At 41.6% G+C, this 16656-nt stretch overlaps 1 protein-coding gene across 7 annotated transcripts in view; it reads right to left on the reverse strand.

Moving 5' to 3' along the window:
- PWWP2A (PWWP domain containing 2A) overlaps nt 1–16656 on the reverse strand; it is a 56559-nt gene that overhangs the window by 32035 nt on the left and 7868 nt on the right. The window lies entirely within an intron of this gene.

The raw sequence follows: 16656 nt of genomic DNA on the forward strand, positions 1-16656 counted from the left end.
CCAGTTCAACCCCGGCTCCCCACCTGCAGGGGAGTCGCTTCACAGGCGGTGAAGCAGGTCTGCAGGTGTCTATCTTTCTCTCCTCCTCTCTGTCTTCCCCTCCTCTCTCCATTTCTCTCTGTCCTATCCAACAACGACAACAACAATAATAACTACAACAATAAAAAAACAACGAGGGCAACAAAAGGGAATAAATAAATTAAATAAATATTTAAAAAAAATTCCCTTTCCAAATTAATAGCTCAAACAAAACAGAAAATATTTTAAAACCACTCCATTTTATAATCAAAGCACTGCTCAGCCCTGCCTATCATGGTGCTGGGAGTTCAAGCCTTAGGCATGAAAGTTATAATCTCCCTGCCCTAGACATTTAAAAAAGTTCAGTCCTACTTGGAAGCAACATACAGTTGAGAAAATCAGAGGATGGAGAAGTGCTGGGATACTCTCCTCCTCTCCCTATATCTTTCTATCTCTCTTTCTCGCTTTCTGAAGTTTCTTCTTCTAGCGTTTGCCCTTCTTCTGTAGCCAGTCAACAGGTCAGGTTGAAAGCTGTCAGGAGCTGCCCGTTGCTGGCTTTGAAAGTGACTGGGATCCATGTGGATTCAGTCGGCTAGAAAGGATCATCAGTTTCCCCTGCTTTCTGAAGTAAAAACGAAAAAGTCAGCCCAGGAGTAGCGGAATGGTACATGCACAAAGCCTAAGCTCAATTATGAAAAATGAAAAAAAAAAAATTTTTTTAATGGAGGACAAGAGAGATAGCAGAATGGGTATACAAAAAGATTTTCATGCCTGGGGCTCCAAAATCCCAAATTCAATTCCACCACCACTATAAGCCAGAGCAGTGGTCTGGTGGGGGGTGGGGAGAAAAAGAAAAAAGGAGGAAGAAAGATTGCAGGTCACTAAAAGATACTACAACATTCCACTTAGATATCTACAGTTTATTTTTTGAACTTTACTTTTTAATACCTAAGAGTTACAGGGGTCAGGTGATGACACCTGGTTGAGCGCACATGTTACAATGTGCAAGGACCTGGGTTCAAGTCCCCAGTCCCCACCTGCAGGGGAAATGCTTTACAAGTGATGAAGCAGTGCTGCAGAAGTCTCTGTCTCTCCCTCTTTTTTTTTTTTAATATTTATTGTTAGAGAGAAACTGAGAGGGAGAGGAAGATAGAAAAGGAAAGAAACAGAGACACCTGCAGCCCTGCTTCACCACTCATGAAGCATCCCCCTGTAGATGAGGACCAGGGATGTGAACTTGGGTCCTTGCACATAGTAATGTGAACACTTAACCAGGTGCTCCACTGCCTGGCCCCATCTCTCCCTCTCTATCCACTTTGCTCTCAATTTCTGGCTGTCTCTATCCAATAAATAAATACATAAATTGTTTTTAAAAGTTGCACATGAAAGGTGAGGGCACCACTCTGGGTGCTGGGACTGAAACTAGGGCCTCTCAAGCATAAACGTCCACTGCTCTACTAGTCAAGCCACTTCTCGAGCAGCTAATGTATAAACAAGTAGAAATATGATTACCAGTGACTAGGGAAAGGGAAAAGTGGAGTGTTTTTTAAGAGGTGATTTGATTTTTTTAAAAATATATATTTATTTATTTATTCCCTTTTGTTGCCCTTGTTTTACTGTTGTAGTTATTGTTATTTTTAAAGGGGGTTGGGTGGTGGCACAATCAGTCAAGTTCACATAGTACTAAGCTCAAAGACCCACACAAGCATCTGGGTTTGAGTCTTTGGCTCCCCATCTGCACGGGGAAAGCTTCACAAGCTGTGAAGCAGGTCTGCAGGTGTCCATCTTTCTCTCTCTCTCTCTCCCCCTCCTCCCTTAATTTATCTCTGTCCTATCCAATAAAATGGAAATAATGGCCACCAGGAGCAGTGGATTTGTAGTGCAAGCACCAAGTCCCAGAGATAACCCTAGAATATACACATATATTTTTAATTGATTTAGAATAGGGACAAAGATACTGAAGGATAAAGGGAACACAAATGAACACACATACCTGCAGCATTGTTTCATGACTCATGAAAACTTCCTGCTTATAGGGGGCTTGAATCCAGGTCCTTGTGCACTGTAATGTGTGCACTCAACCAAGTGTGCCACTGCGCAGTCTCTCAGTTTGATATTTTCTAAGTTATTTTATTTACAGCTGGGAAATAGCAGTAGCACACCAGAGATTCGTGCCAGAGTCCCCAAATTCAATCCCCATCACCACTATAAACCAGAGTTAAGCAGTGCAGGACACATCTAAACTGAAAAGCAATGCCTATTACATAAACTCTGATTTCACAATCAATAGATATTTGCTGGAAGAGGACAAAAGGTTTAAAGAACTATGTGGAAAACGACAAAATATTGAAACCCTGGCTGCAAGTAAACAAGCACCAAGCACAAGGACTCAGGTTCAAGCCCCTTGTCCCCATCTGCAGGTCGTAAACTTCAGCAGAAAAACAGTGCAAGTATCTCTCTGTCCCTCTCAATCTGTCCCTATCCAATAAATTAAATGTTTTTTTAAATAAAATTAAATATACTCTATATTGATGTTTCTTGATTTTGAAAACTATAATGTAGTTATACACATCTCTAGTCTGAGGAAAATGTGTTCAAGAATTAAGAAAATACTTCAAGGCAAAAATATGCTTACATAAATAATGACAAAGTACTCGGTTGTCAGAAAAGTCATGACATTTTTCTACACAAAAATGAGTATGTTTTTTTATGGAAAAATGCATCATGACTTTTCCAACAACCCAATAAATGTGGCAAAATGTTTTAAGTTAATATCTAAAATTTGAATTGTTTGGAATCACTTGAAACTTCTAAATTCTAAAGTTGAACTATTCTAAAGAAATCACTTTAGGTGATTTCTGCAGGTGTCTCTCTTCCCCTATCTCCTCCTCCCCTCGCAATTTCCCTTTGCCTCTATCCAGTAATAAATAAATAAATAAGCCAGTGGTGGGGATATAGCTCAACTGATAGGACCATCAGACACACACTGATGGTTCTGGTTTAACCTCAGGTGTTCATGTACTAGAGTGGTGCTCTAGTTTGAGACTTTCCCCAGGGAACAGGGGCTTGAACACAGGTTGTGTACATGGCAGAGCAGGTGAATTCCCAGTTTAGCTATCTCACTGGCCCATAGCAAATGCCAGCAACCCAAGTTCCAAATAAAAATTCATATATTAAAATTTAAGTATGCCAATCAGTAGTAAAAACTAAGCCCCAAACCTAGAACCCAACTTCAGTAGGTAGACTAAAATGCTCCACTCATTGCCAAGAGGAAGCACTATGGATTAGCAACCAGATCTTAATCCAAGAAATGGATCACACCTAGCAGGGTCTAAGAAGATCAAATGAAGAACTAAATAGGGACTAAAGAGTTCATGGTCTGGGAGGTGGTGCAGTGGATAAAGCAATGGACTCTCAAGCATGAGGTCCCAAGTTCAATCCCCAGCAGCACATGTACCAGAGTGATTTCTGGTTCTTTCTATCTTTTTCACAAATAAATGAACATTTAAAAAAAGGTCGCACACCTGGTTGAGCACATGTGTGCAAGGACCCAGATTCGAGCCCTCAATCCCCACCTGCAAGGTGAAAGCTTCACAAGTGGTTAAGCTGGGCTACAGGTCTCTCTCTCTCCCTCTCCCTCTCCCTCTCTCTCTCTCTCTCTCTCTCCCTATCACACCCTCCCCTCTCAATTTCTGGCTATCTCTAACCAATAAATAAATAGAAAATAAAAAAGATTTTTAAGGAATTATACAGTTTTAATGTCAATTTAAAAAAAGGAAAACACGGGGTGGGTGGTGGCACACCTGGTTGAGCACACGTATTACAATGCGCAAGGACCCAGGTTCGAGCCCCCAGTCCCCACCTGAAGGGGGAAAGCTTTGCAAGTGGTGAAGCAGTGCTGCAGGTGTCTCTCTACCTCTCCCCCTCTCAATTTCTGGCTGTCTCTATACAATAAATAAAGATGACTTAAAAAAATTTTAAATAAATAAATAAAGTTAAAAAAAAAAAGGAAAACACTGAGGTGTAGTGAGAACCAACAGATGGCCAGATGCAGCACAACAATCCCCAAACTCTAACCCTAGCCCATCAGTAGTAACCTGAATCCCTTTTCCATTTTAGACAGGTAAGGATTCAAAGACTTTAGTAAGCAATAAAGGTGATTCATTGAGCATAAAGAGGGCATGATGGGGAGACCAGGCAATGGTACACCCAGCAGAGCACATACACTATCCCAAAGTCCCTGGTCCCCACCTGCAGGGGGAAAGCTTCATGAGTGGTGAAGCTGGGCTGCAGATGTGTCTCTGCCTCTTTCCCTCTCTAGCTCCCTCTCCCCTTTCCATGTCTCTATACAATAAGATTTAAAAAAAGAAAACAAAAATTAAAATGATGGCAAAAATAATAATAACCCTAGTGGAAAAAAAAAACTTGCTGGGTTGGGGAGACAGCATAATGGTAGTATAAAAGGTTTTGGAGGCAGGCAATGGTGCACCCTGCTGAGCACACATGCTACCCTACCATGTACAAAGACCCAAGTTCCAGCCCCCAATCCCTAACTGCAGGCAGGGGGCTTCATGAGTGATGAAGCAGATCTGCAGGGGTCTATCTTTCTCCTTCTCTATCCCCCCTTCCCCTCTTAATTTCTCTCTGTCCTATCAAATAAAATAGAAAGGGGAAATACAAAAAGGCTGCTGGGAGCAGTGGACTTGTAGTGTAGGCAAAGAAACCCACCAATAACCCTGGGGGGCAGGGGACACACCTCATTGAGCCTGTAAATTTCTATTTATGACACAGTCCAGTTTCCTCAGAAGTCATCTGCACTGAGGAATTAGTGGGCTGCAAAGATGAAAACCCATTCACTAGTCCAGCATCAAAGAAGCAGCACAGGGGAGTCAGGCTGTAGCTCAGTGGGTTAAGCGCAGGTGGCGCAAAGCACCTTGTGCTTACCGGTCCTTACCAGCGTAAGGATCCCAGTTCGAGCCCCCGGCACCCCACCTGCAGGGGAGTCGCTTCACAAGCAGTGAAGCAGGGCTGCAGGTGTCTATCTTTCTCTCCCCCTCCTCTCTCCATTTCTCTCTGTCTTATCCAACAACAACGATATCAGTAATTACAACAATAAAACAAGGGCAACAAAAGGGAATAAATATTAAAAAAATTTTTTAAAAAAAGCAGCTCCTAGTTAGCTCAATCCCTAGGGAAAAAAAAAATTAATTCCTCCCTACAAAAGGGAAAATGTTACTTTTCACTGGTAGTACCAAAAAAAGTACACTGCACATGCTTACCTGAAGTTTTAACATCAATGTATTTTTAAAATATGGGTCATATTGAATTTAGATGAGTGGCTATCCATCCATCCTCATTATGCAACTTGTTAAGTTACTTCACTACAGCATTAACATGTACACAGCCCTTATTACATGTGCTGTTCTAAATATGCACTCACTTTCCTTAACTGATCTATTCATAACAACCCTATTAGTCAAGTCTTAAACTATAGCAGAAAAGGGAATCAAATGTACAAGTTCACACAAGTAATAAGCAATGCCAGGTCAATGCTTAACCCTTTCCAGCATAAGAAAACAGGTGCTGAACGTCCAAATGCATGAAGTCCCAACCTTGCATGTATATACCAGAGTGATGCTCTGGTTCTGTTCCTTCAATAATGCAATAATAATTAAATATTTAAAATAAATAAATAAGCACTAATGTCTTTCTGATAAATTTTTATGTCATTGGAAGCTTTCAGATGGTGGAGGGGGATAGCATAATGATTATGCAAACAGGCCTCATATCTGCATCCCATAAAGAATTTTGGTCCATACTCCCAGAGGCATAAAGAACAGGGAAGTTTCCAGTGGAGGGGATGGAACACAGAACTCTGGTGGTAGGAAATATATGGAATTATATCCTGTTATCTTACAATCCTGTTAATCATTATTAAATCAAAATTAAAAAATTATTAAAAAGAGGTTCTTATGGCCAAGCCTCCAAGGTTTCAAACTCAGTCCCCTTCACCACTGTAAACCAGAGTTGATCAATGCTCTAGGCAAACAAAACAAACCAAAAACAAAAAACAATGATAATAATAAAATAAAGGGGGAAGCTTCCGGAAAGGAAGTTTTTGTTTATTTTTATTTTGTTTCAGAGAGACCACAGCAACCTTCTTAAAAAAAGAAGAAAAAAAGCTTTCCTACATGAATAGATCTAGAAATAAAAATAGAAACTATAGGGAGTCAAGCAGTAGCGCAGTGGTTTAAGTGTATGTGGCGTGAAGCACAAGGACCAGCCCCCAGTTCCCCACCTGCAGGGGAGTCGCTTCACAGGCGATGAAGCACATCTGCAAGTGTCTATCTTTCTCTCCCCCTGTCTTTCCATCCTCTCTCCATTTCTCTCTGTCCTATCTCACAATGATGACATCAATAACAATAACTACAGCAACAATAAAAAACAAGGACAACAAAAGGGAAAATAAATAAATATAATTTTTTTTTAAAAAAAATATACAAACTATAGGACAGGGGTAGATAGCATAAAGGTTATGAAAACAGACTCTCTTGCCTGAGGCTCCAAAGTCCCATGTTCAATCCCCTGCTAAGCAATGCTTTGGTAGGGAGGAAAAAAAAAATTAGAAAATATACAAGAAATTGTCTTTTTATAAACAAAAACAATAATAATGCAGCTGGGAAGTGGTTCAACGTGTAGAGCACAAGTCTTGCATATAGGAGGTAACTTAATCTCCAGGTACTGCATATACTGGAGTGGTGCTAATCCATCTCTCCTGAAATAAATTAATATTTTAAAAAGCAAATACCTTAATTTTCTTTTTTTATTCTCTTTTTAAATATTTTTACTTAAGAATGAATAGTCCTTTAGGACCAATGAAATAGCTCACTGGGTGCTTTGCCAGGTGTATGACCCAGGTTCAAGCCCAGCCTCCACAGCACTGAAGGAGGCTTTGGTGCTATGGTCTTTTTCACTTTCTCTCTCTGACTGTTTCTATCTAAAATAATTTTTCCTTTTTAAGAAACGTTTCACTTTTTAGGGTCAGGCTATGGTGCACCAGGATAAGTGCACACAGTACTATGTGCACAAGTTCGAGCTGAGTCCCCGCTCCCTACCTGCAGGGGGAATACTTCACAAGTGGTGAAGCAGTCTGCAGGTCTGTCTCTCTCCCTTTTTATCTTTCCCTCCCCCCTCTCAATTTCTCTGTCCTACTGAATAAAATGGAGGGGGGGAAAGGGGGTGGGGCAAGTGATAGTGCACAAGGACCCAAGTTCAAGTCCCTGGTCTCCACTTGCACGGGAAATCTTCACCAGTGGTGAAGCAGGGCTGTGGGTGTCTTTCTCCCTCTCTACCTCCCCCTCTCCTCACCATTTCTGTCTCTATCCAATAACAAATAAATGAAATTTTAAAAAAAGGAAAAGGAAAAAACAGCCACCAGCACCAGGAGCAGTGGGTTTGTCAAGCCAGCACTGAGCCCCAGCAATAACCCTGGAGGAAAAAATAAGTTTCATTGCCTATCATGTTTTACCCCACCAATGCTATCACAGGAGTTTAGTGTCTGCATAGCTCTACCTTCCAGCAATCATTATTCATTCCCTTTTCTTTTTGACAGAAGTTAATGAGTAAGATAAATGAAAAGGAGACACCTCCAGGGAGTTTGAAGCTGGGTCTTCAAAGGTGAAAAAGTGTGCTCCACTGGGTGACGCCAACCCCACCTTACTTTATACAAAAATTAGAGAAACATACTTGACATTTCTCCAAGAAACTGAACAACTAAATATACAGAGAGATCTGTAGTAGTGTATGAAATATATATATACATGTACATACAGAATGTATATGTTAGCTCCAAAATCCCAGGTTCAATCTAAACAGCACCATAAGCCAGAGCCAAGAGTGGTCTTGTTTAAAAAAAAAGAATGTATATGTTACATTGTAATGTAGCAAGATTATAACAGTCCATCAATAATTTAAAATCACCTTGGTCTTGGCACTAAGATATTAAGCAATTTTAGGTGTTGTCTCCATTATAGTTTCTATGTACTACTACTTTATTTTATAGCCAACCTGCTCTACCAAAAAGAGGTCTGGTATTTTAATTTTTTAATATTTATTAATGAGAGAGAAATTACAGCACCACTCTGGCACAACTAGGGATCAAAAAGAACCTCAGGCTTAGGAATCCAGCTCTTAATACACTGTGCCACTCACCACTCCACTTTCTCTAACTTCAAAAGGGAGTGTCTTCAATACTTAACACTCCAGTTTCACCAAACAGTCATGTGATAACTGTGACTCTTTACATCCTTCTCCAGTCCAATCATCCAACATTTAGAGTGCTGACCTTGATTTCAATGAGCTTGAAGTCTTATATTTTGGTTTCTCTTATGAACAGCATGAGGACACTGTAGCCAGGGCCAGGTCAACCAGTCAAAAACAGCATGCTATCTAATTTAAAACCCACTATATGAAGAATATATGAAGAATCCCCCTTTTCCAAAATTACCCAGGGAGTTCACTAAATTGAATTGAAGAGCCACTCTATTTAAGAAAAAAAAACAAAACAAAAAAAACAGTTGTTGCCTGGTCCAGTGAGAAACAGAGCTGTCTGCTCTCTACCCCACCCATCAATAAATAAATACAAAAAACTGAAATCAAGTAGTACAGGAGGTTTGTTTACAAAAAGTTAGTTAAAATATAAAAATACGGGAGTCGGGAGGTGGCGCAGTGGGTTAAGCGCACGTGGCGCAAAGCGCAGGGACTGGCATAAGGATCCCGGTTCGAGCCCCCGGCTCCCCACCTGCAGGGGAGTCGCTTCACGGGCGGTGAAGCAGGTCTGAGATGTCTATCTTTCTCTCCCCTCTCTCTCTGTCTTCCCCTCCTCTCTCCATTTCTCTCTGTCCTATCCAACAACAAAAGCAACGTCAACAATGGCAATAATAACCGCAACGAGGCTCCAACAACTAGGGCAACAAAAAAAGGGGGGAAAATGGCCTCCAGGAGCGGTGGATTCATGGTGCAGGCACCAAGCCAAGCAATAACCCAGGAGGAAAAAAAAAAAAAAATATATATATATATATATATATATATATATATATATATATATATACATAATTACTTATTAGTTTGTAAAATTTAAGAAAATAGTTAAGTATAACTTTAGTTAAAATATAAAAATTGTGGTCCAGGAGGTGGTGCAGTGATAAAGCTTTGGACTCTCAAGCATGAGGTCCTGAGTTCGAACCCAGCAGCACATATACCAGAGTGATGTCTGGTTCTTTCTCTTTCCTCCTATCTTTCTCATAAATAAACAAAATCTTTAAAAATAAATAAATAAATTGGCGTATTGCACCAAAGTAAAAGACTCTGGATGGTGGGTGTGGAGAATACAGGTCCATGAAGGATGATAAATGACATAGTGGGGGTTGTATTGTTAAATGGGAAACTGGGGAATGTTATGCATGTACAAACTATTGTATTTACTGTTCAATGTAAAACATTAATTCCCCAATAAAGAAATAAATTAAAAAATAAATAAATTATATCTATATAAATTAATTTTATTTTTAAATAAATTTAAATTAAATATAAATTTAGAATTAGTTAAGATAATCAGTTACAATATAATTAATTCTCCAGTAAGGTAACTATAAAATTCATGCAAAGGATGCGGCATCATCTAAGTTCATTTCCCACGTCTACGCTCGACCGGACCTGCCAATATACGCGGATATCTTCGCCCACCCTGTCCAACGCTTGACGTCTCGTCACCCAATCTGGTCCCCTACGCCTACACTGAACTTCTCTGTTCCAGTCTCTTGGAAACAGAGTTGGCAGTCAGCTGAGGTAAAGAACAAACACCTCATCACAGACCCCTGCAAAAAAAAAAAAAAAAAAAAATTCATGCAAAGGGAAGAAATGCTACTTAACCCTCTAGTGAACAAATTGGGAGCCGAGGGAGCACAGCGGGTCAAGCGCACATGGCACAAAGTGAAAGGACCCATGTAAAGATTCCGGTTCAAGCCCCCAGCTTTCCACCTGTAGGGGGGTCACTTCACAAGCAGGGAAGCAGGTTTGTAGGTGTCTATCTTTCTCTTCCCGTCCTCTCGATTTCTCTGTCCTATACAACAACAACAATAAATATCAAGGGCAACACAAGGGGGGAGTCGCCTGAAGGAGCAGTGTATTAGTAGTACCCCAGCAGCAACCAAAAAAAAAAAAAAGACTTACCATTTCAAGTCTCCTTACTAATTTACATTAAGGTTCGGAATCAGCTAAGCAAGCAACCCATTTCCACAAATATTTACTTTCTAATTAAATCACAACAAAATTAACCTGTATTATTTTTTTTTAAACAGGCTTAGCAAATTTTGGCAAAACTATTTCCTAAACTTCAGACATCTCAAAATCAGATCCAAGATTCACCCAACTTCAGAATCCTCTTAAAAATGCAAACGTGGCTGGGGAGACAGTATAATGGTTATGTAAAAAAACTTTCATTTCTGGGGGTCAGGTGGTAGCACACAAAGTGTGAATCGGAAAGACCGGCATAAGGATTCCAGCTCGAGGCCCTGGCTCCCCAACCACAGGGGGGTCGCTTCACAGATGGTGAGGTAGGTCTGCAGGTGTCTCCCCTCTCTGTCTTCCCCTCCTCTCTCAATTTCTCCCTGTCCTGTCCAACAACAAAAAGGGCAACAAAAATGGGGAAAACAACCTCCAGGAGCAGTGGATTCATAGTGCAGGCACAGAGTCCCAGAGATAACCCTGGAGGCAAAAAAAACAAAACTTTCATGTCTGAGGCTCTAAGGTCCCAGGTTCTATCTCCAACACCACTATTTAGCCAGAGCTGAGTAATGCTCTGGTCATTCTGTCTTTTTCATTAAAATGAAATTTAAAAAATTTTAATGTTTTAAAAAATGGGCCAAGTGGTGGCACACTGGGTTAAGGGCACATAGTATGAAGCACAAGGACTTGCACAAGGATCCCCATTCAAGGGGAGTCAGGAGGTGGCACACCTGGTTGAGTGCATATGTTAAAATGTGCAAGGACCCAGATTCAAGCCCCTAGACTCTACCTGCAGGGGAGAAGCTATTTTTTATTATTATTAATTTATTTATAAAATGGAACACTGACAAGACCATAGGATTAAAAGGGGTACAATTCCCACCAAAAGAGATCCATATCCCATTCCCTCCCCCGATAGTTTTCCTATTCTTTAATCCCATGGGAGTATGGACCCAGGGTCATTATGGGGTGCAGAAGGTGGAAGGTCTGGCTTCTCTAATTGCTAGGGGGAAAGCTTTGCAAGTGGTAAAGCAGTGCTGCAGGTATCTCTTTTTCTCTCCCTCTCTGTGTTTCCTCTTGATTTTTGGCTGTCCCTATGCAATAAACAAATAAGACAATAAAAATTAAAAAAAATAAAGTAGCCCAGTTCGAGCCCCTGCTCCCCATTAGCAAGGGTCAGGGGATCACCTCACAAATGATGAAGCAGGTACACAGATGTTTATCTTTATCTTCCCCTCCTCTCAACTTCTCTGTCCTATAAAGAAAAAAAAAGGCTACGGAAGCAGTGCAGGCACTGCCTCAGCAATAATTCTGGAGGCAAAAAGAAAAATTGTTTTAGGGTCAGGCGGTAGTGCAACGTGTTAAGCACACATGGTATGAAACACAAGGACTGGCCTAAGGATCCGGGTTCAAGCCCCTGGCTCCCCACCTGCACAGGAAGTTGGGAAGTCGCTTCACAAGCAGTGAAGCAGGTCTATAGGTGTCTTATCTTTCTCCCATCTCTGTCTTCCCCTCCCTCCTCTCTCAACTTCTCTCTGTCCTATCCAACAACAGTAATAACCACAATAAGAACAACAGCAAAACAACAGGGCAACAATTTTGGAAAGAAATGGCCACCAAAAGCAGTGGATTCATAGTGCAGGCACCAAGCCCCAGTGATAAGCCTGGAGAGTTAAGTCACCCATGTTTATCGGGGAAACAATTACAGAAGCCAGATCTTCCACCTTCTGCATCCCACAATGACCTTGGGCCCATACTCCCAGAGTTAAAAGAATAGAAAAGTTATCAAGGGAGGGGATGGGATATGGAGTTCTGGTGGTAGGAACTGTGTGGAGTTGTAGCCCTTTTATCCTATGGTTTTGTCAGTGTTTCCTTTTTATAGATAAAAAAAAAAAAAAAAAAAAAAGTAAGTAAATAAACAGATAAACAAGAAATTGTTTTAAAAATGCAAACAGGGGTCTGGGAGACAGCATAATGGCTATGTAAGAAAAGACTCTCAGGTGGGGGTATAGTCTAATGGTTATGCAAAGAGACTTACATACCTGAGGCTCTCAAATCTCAGGTTCACTCCCCCATACCATATACCAGAGCTGAGCAGTGCTCTCGTTTAAAAAAAAATTTTAAAAAGACTTTCATTTCTGTCGCTCCAAGCTCCCACCTTCAATCCCCCATTAAGCCAGAGCTGAGGCGTGCTTTGCTGGAAGAAAAAAAAAATGGTAGGGATTGCCCCACTCTCTAAAGGGAGGCTGGGTCAGTATACTCTGCCACTCGAGGAAATAAGTACAGCCTAGAATGTTCCTTGCTATAAGCAATGAATGCGACCTCAGAACTATAGGGATGCAGAGATTATACAGGTTCCTGTGCTGAATATGGGCCCCAGATCAGATAGATGAGGTTTATAGTTCATGGTATTTATATACTTTTCCCATATTTGGGAGCTACTCTCTGCCCTGATTCAGCTATCTAGTCCTATTTCCAACTCTGACACCATCTTCCCAGATAATGCATTTGGTCCACCTGCATGCTAGCTGTCGGGAGCAGGAAAAAATTAGTAAAGTCATGGGCCCCTTGGAATATACCTAAATAGACTGCCTAGCTTTTCCCAAAATGGAGACCCCCAAATCTCATCTGCTATATTCTTGCCTTTTGGTTCCTGATTATTAAACAATTTGTTCTACTTTATAGCTTAATGCTTTCCCGCCACCAAGTTACAGATGCTACCATGCCAACCTGGCTTCCCTGAGCAGACAACCTCACTGATGTACCCTGGAACCCCACCACTCTAGAGCCCTGCCCCACTAGAGAAATATAGAAACAGGCTGAGAGTATAGATCAACATGCCAACTCCCATGTTCAGCAGAAAATTACAGAAACCAGATTTCCATACCTTCTGCACCCCATGAAGAATTTTCCATATTCCCAGAGGGACAGAGCTACTAGTGGAGAGCATGGGATGTGGAACTCTGGTGGTGAGAATTGTGTGGAATTGTACCCCTCTTATTCAATGTACTTTTCAATCATTATCAAAGCAATAAAAGTACAAAGGGAATAGGGTGGTAGCACAGTGGGTTAAGCGCAGGTGGCACAAAGCACAAGGACCAGTGTAAGGATCCTGGTTCAAACCCCTGGCTCTCCACCTGTAGTGGAGTTGCTTCACAAGTGAAGCAAGTCTGCAGGTGTCTTTCCCTCACTCTCTCTTCCCCTCCTCTCTCCATTTCTCTCTGTCCTATCCAACACAACGACAATAATAACTCCAACAATAAAACAAAGGCAACAAATGGGAATAAATAAAGTAAAAAAAGAAAAAGAAAAAAATAGTGAATAGTGAGCTTTTTTTTTTTTAAAGAATTTTGTTATTTATGTGAAAGATAAGGTAGAACCAGACATCACTCTGATACATGTGCTGCCAGAGATTGAACTCTGGACCTCATGCTTGAAGAGTCCAGTGCTTTCTCAGTTGAGCCATCTCCTAGACCATGTGAGCTTATTTTGTAATGGGTTCAATCTAGGCTCCAATCCAGAACCTCAAGGATTCAAGCAAATCTTAACTGTTATGTCTTTCTCCATTTCTTTCTTTTTAAATAAGTTTTTTTAATTAATTTATTTATTTTATTCATTTATTTTTGCCTCCAGGGTTATTACTGGGGCTTGGTGCCAGCACTGTGAATCCACTGCTCCTGGAGGCCATTTTTCCCATTTTTGTTGCCCTTATTATTATTGTTATTGCCATTGGATAGGATAGAGAGAAATGGAGAGAGGAGGGGAAGACAGAGGGGGGAGCGAAAGACAGCTGCAAACCTGCTTCACTGCTTGAGGCGAACCCCCTACAGGTGGGGAGCCAGGGGCTCAAACTGGGATCCTTAAGCCAGTCCTTGCGCTTCGCGCCATGTGCACTTAACCTGTTGGCTGTGCCACCGCCCAGCCCCCAAGTGTTATGTCTTTCTATTTCTGTCTATAAACCTGGCCTGGAGCAATGAAGCCCCAATGACAACCAAAAATAAATATCTGTTTTCATCAAGAACTTTATTTTAAAAACATGCACAGTACAATCTCACACAAAGAAGGTTGAAAATCAGTCTTATTAGAAACCAAGACCATGCAACCCAGGTTTAAGGCCAACACCCAGCTCACTGAAGGAAGCTTCAGTACTATGGTGTCTCTCTCTTATAATTTTTTTATCTTTATTTGATAGACAGCCAGAAATCAAGAGGAAGATGGAAATAGGGAGAAAGATAGAGATCTGCAACACTGCTTCACCACTCACAAAGCTTTCCACTTGTAGGTGGGGACCAGAGGCTTGAACCCAGGTCCTTCCTCATTATAACATGTGCACCCAACCAGGTGTGCCACCATTCGGCCCCCCCCTCTTTTTTTAAATCACATTTATTTTTTTCATTTACTTATTGGATAGAGACAGAAAAATTGAGTCAGGAGAGGAAGATAGAGAGGGAAAGAGACAGAGAGACACCTGCAGAGAAGGCCCTGCTTCACCACTTGTGAAGCCTCCCCTCTGTAGGTGGGGACCAGGGGCTTGAATCAGGGTTCTTGCACACTGTATGTAATGTGCTCTTAACCATGTATGCCACTACCTGGCCTCATCTTTCTCCTTTTCTCTGCCTCTTTATTTCCATCTAAAAGAAAAATGGATTATACAAGACTTTCATGCCTGAGGCACCAGAGGTCCCAAATTCAATCCCCAGCACCAATATATGCCAGAGTTGAGCTGTTCTTTGATTGAAAAAAACACACACCCACACCCACACATAAGACATGCCAGTCAGATGTTACACATCTCTAGATCTCTAGTTCAAAAAATTTAGTTTAAAAATTTTAACAGAGGGGTGGGAGTCAGGATGCACACACCTGGTTGAGCACACACATTACATGTACAAGGACCCAGATTCAAGCCGTTCAAGATGGTCCCTGGTCTCCACTCACCAAGCAATGCTGCAGCTGTCTGTCTGTCTCCCTCTGCCCCCTCCCCAATTTGTCTCTATAAAAAATATACATTTTTTAATTTAACAGCATGACCTAATAGACTTTTTATACTCTTAAAATTCAAACTACATTTTTAATATCTCATAGGTAATCCTTAAAAAAAAGTTATGGGGGCGTGGAGCCAAGATGACCACTTGGAAGCATCAGATGGCGTGAGCTCCAACAAGCAGTAGCTTGTGACCAGGGATTCTCTGGATAGGGTTCCAGATGCTAGCATGATGCCAACCAGATTTCACTGGACAGACAACCCCACCAATGTGTCCTAGAGCTCCGCTTCCCCAAAACCCTTCCCCACTAGGGAGAAAGACAGACTAGGAGTATGGATCGGCCTGTCAATGCCCATGTTCAGCGGGGAAGCAATTACAGAAGCCAGACCTTCCACCTTTTGCATCCCACAATTGCTGGGCTAGCATGAGGGTGTTTCTTCCCGGGCACGTGCTCTCTGGGTTGGAGAGAACTCGACCGGAGCCAACCTGGCTGCTTCTTACTCAGCGACGCGGGAGAGGAACCAGGAACTCGTGGCTGAGCGGGACGCAATGCAATGCCTTTATTGATCAGAGAAAATGCCTTTATCTCTATTGAAATGGAAGTGGCAGGTCGGAAAAGGAAATGGCTAGGAGGGGGTGGAGAGAAGAAAGAGCACGAAGGTAGTAAACTTCCACCTAACAAGTGGGGATTAAACCAATGTCCTGCAGGTAGGGCGGGTCTCAGGCAAAACAATGATTATGTAAATAGACCACAGCATCAAGCAATGCAGGGGACCTGGCGTAATGACCAACACACAATGACATTGGGTCCATACTCCCAGAGGGATAAAAAATAGGAAAGCTATCAGGGGAGGGGAGGGGATACAGAGTTCTGGTGGTGGGAATTGTGTGAAGTTGTACCCCTCTTATCCTATGGTTTAGTCAATGTTTCCTTTTTATAAATAAATTTTAAAAATTTTCATTAAAAAAAAAGTTATGGGGACTGAGGGGGAAGAATAGATAGCATAATGGTTATGCAAAGAAACTCTCATGCCAGAGGCTCCAAGGTCCCATAAGCCAGAGCTGAGCAGTGCTTGGGTAAAATAATGATGATGATGATGTTGCTGATGGGATTGGGCAGTGGCACACCTGGTTAAGTAGTACATGTGTTGCTACCATGCACAAGTCACTCACTGGTCTCCCTCCACCTACTGGGGAAAAGCAATGCTGCAAGTTGACACTGTGTCGCTCTCACTTTCCACTCCCTTTGTCTTTCCATTTCTCTGTCCTATCAAATAAAATAAATAAAAAGTTTTAAAAGTTACTGCAAACTAATTTGCAATGGAAGTGCTCAGGTTGAAAACTATACAGACCCATTTAGTAGCAGGTG

This window comes from Erinaceus europaeus, chromosome 9 (genome assembly GCF_950295315.1).
Source record: "Erinaceus europaeus chromosome 9, mEriEur2.1, whole genome shotgun sequence".
Classification (NCBI taxonomy): Eukaryota; Metazoa; Chordata; class Mammalia; order Eulipotyphla; family Erinaceidae; genus Erinaceus; species Erinaceus europaeus.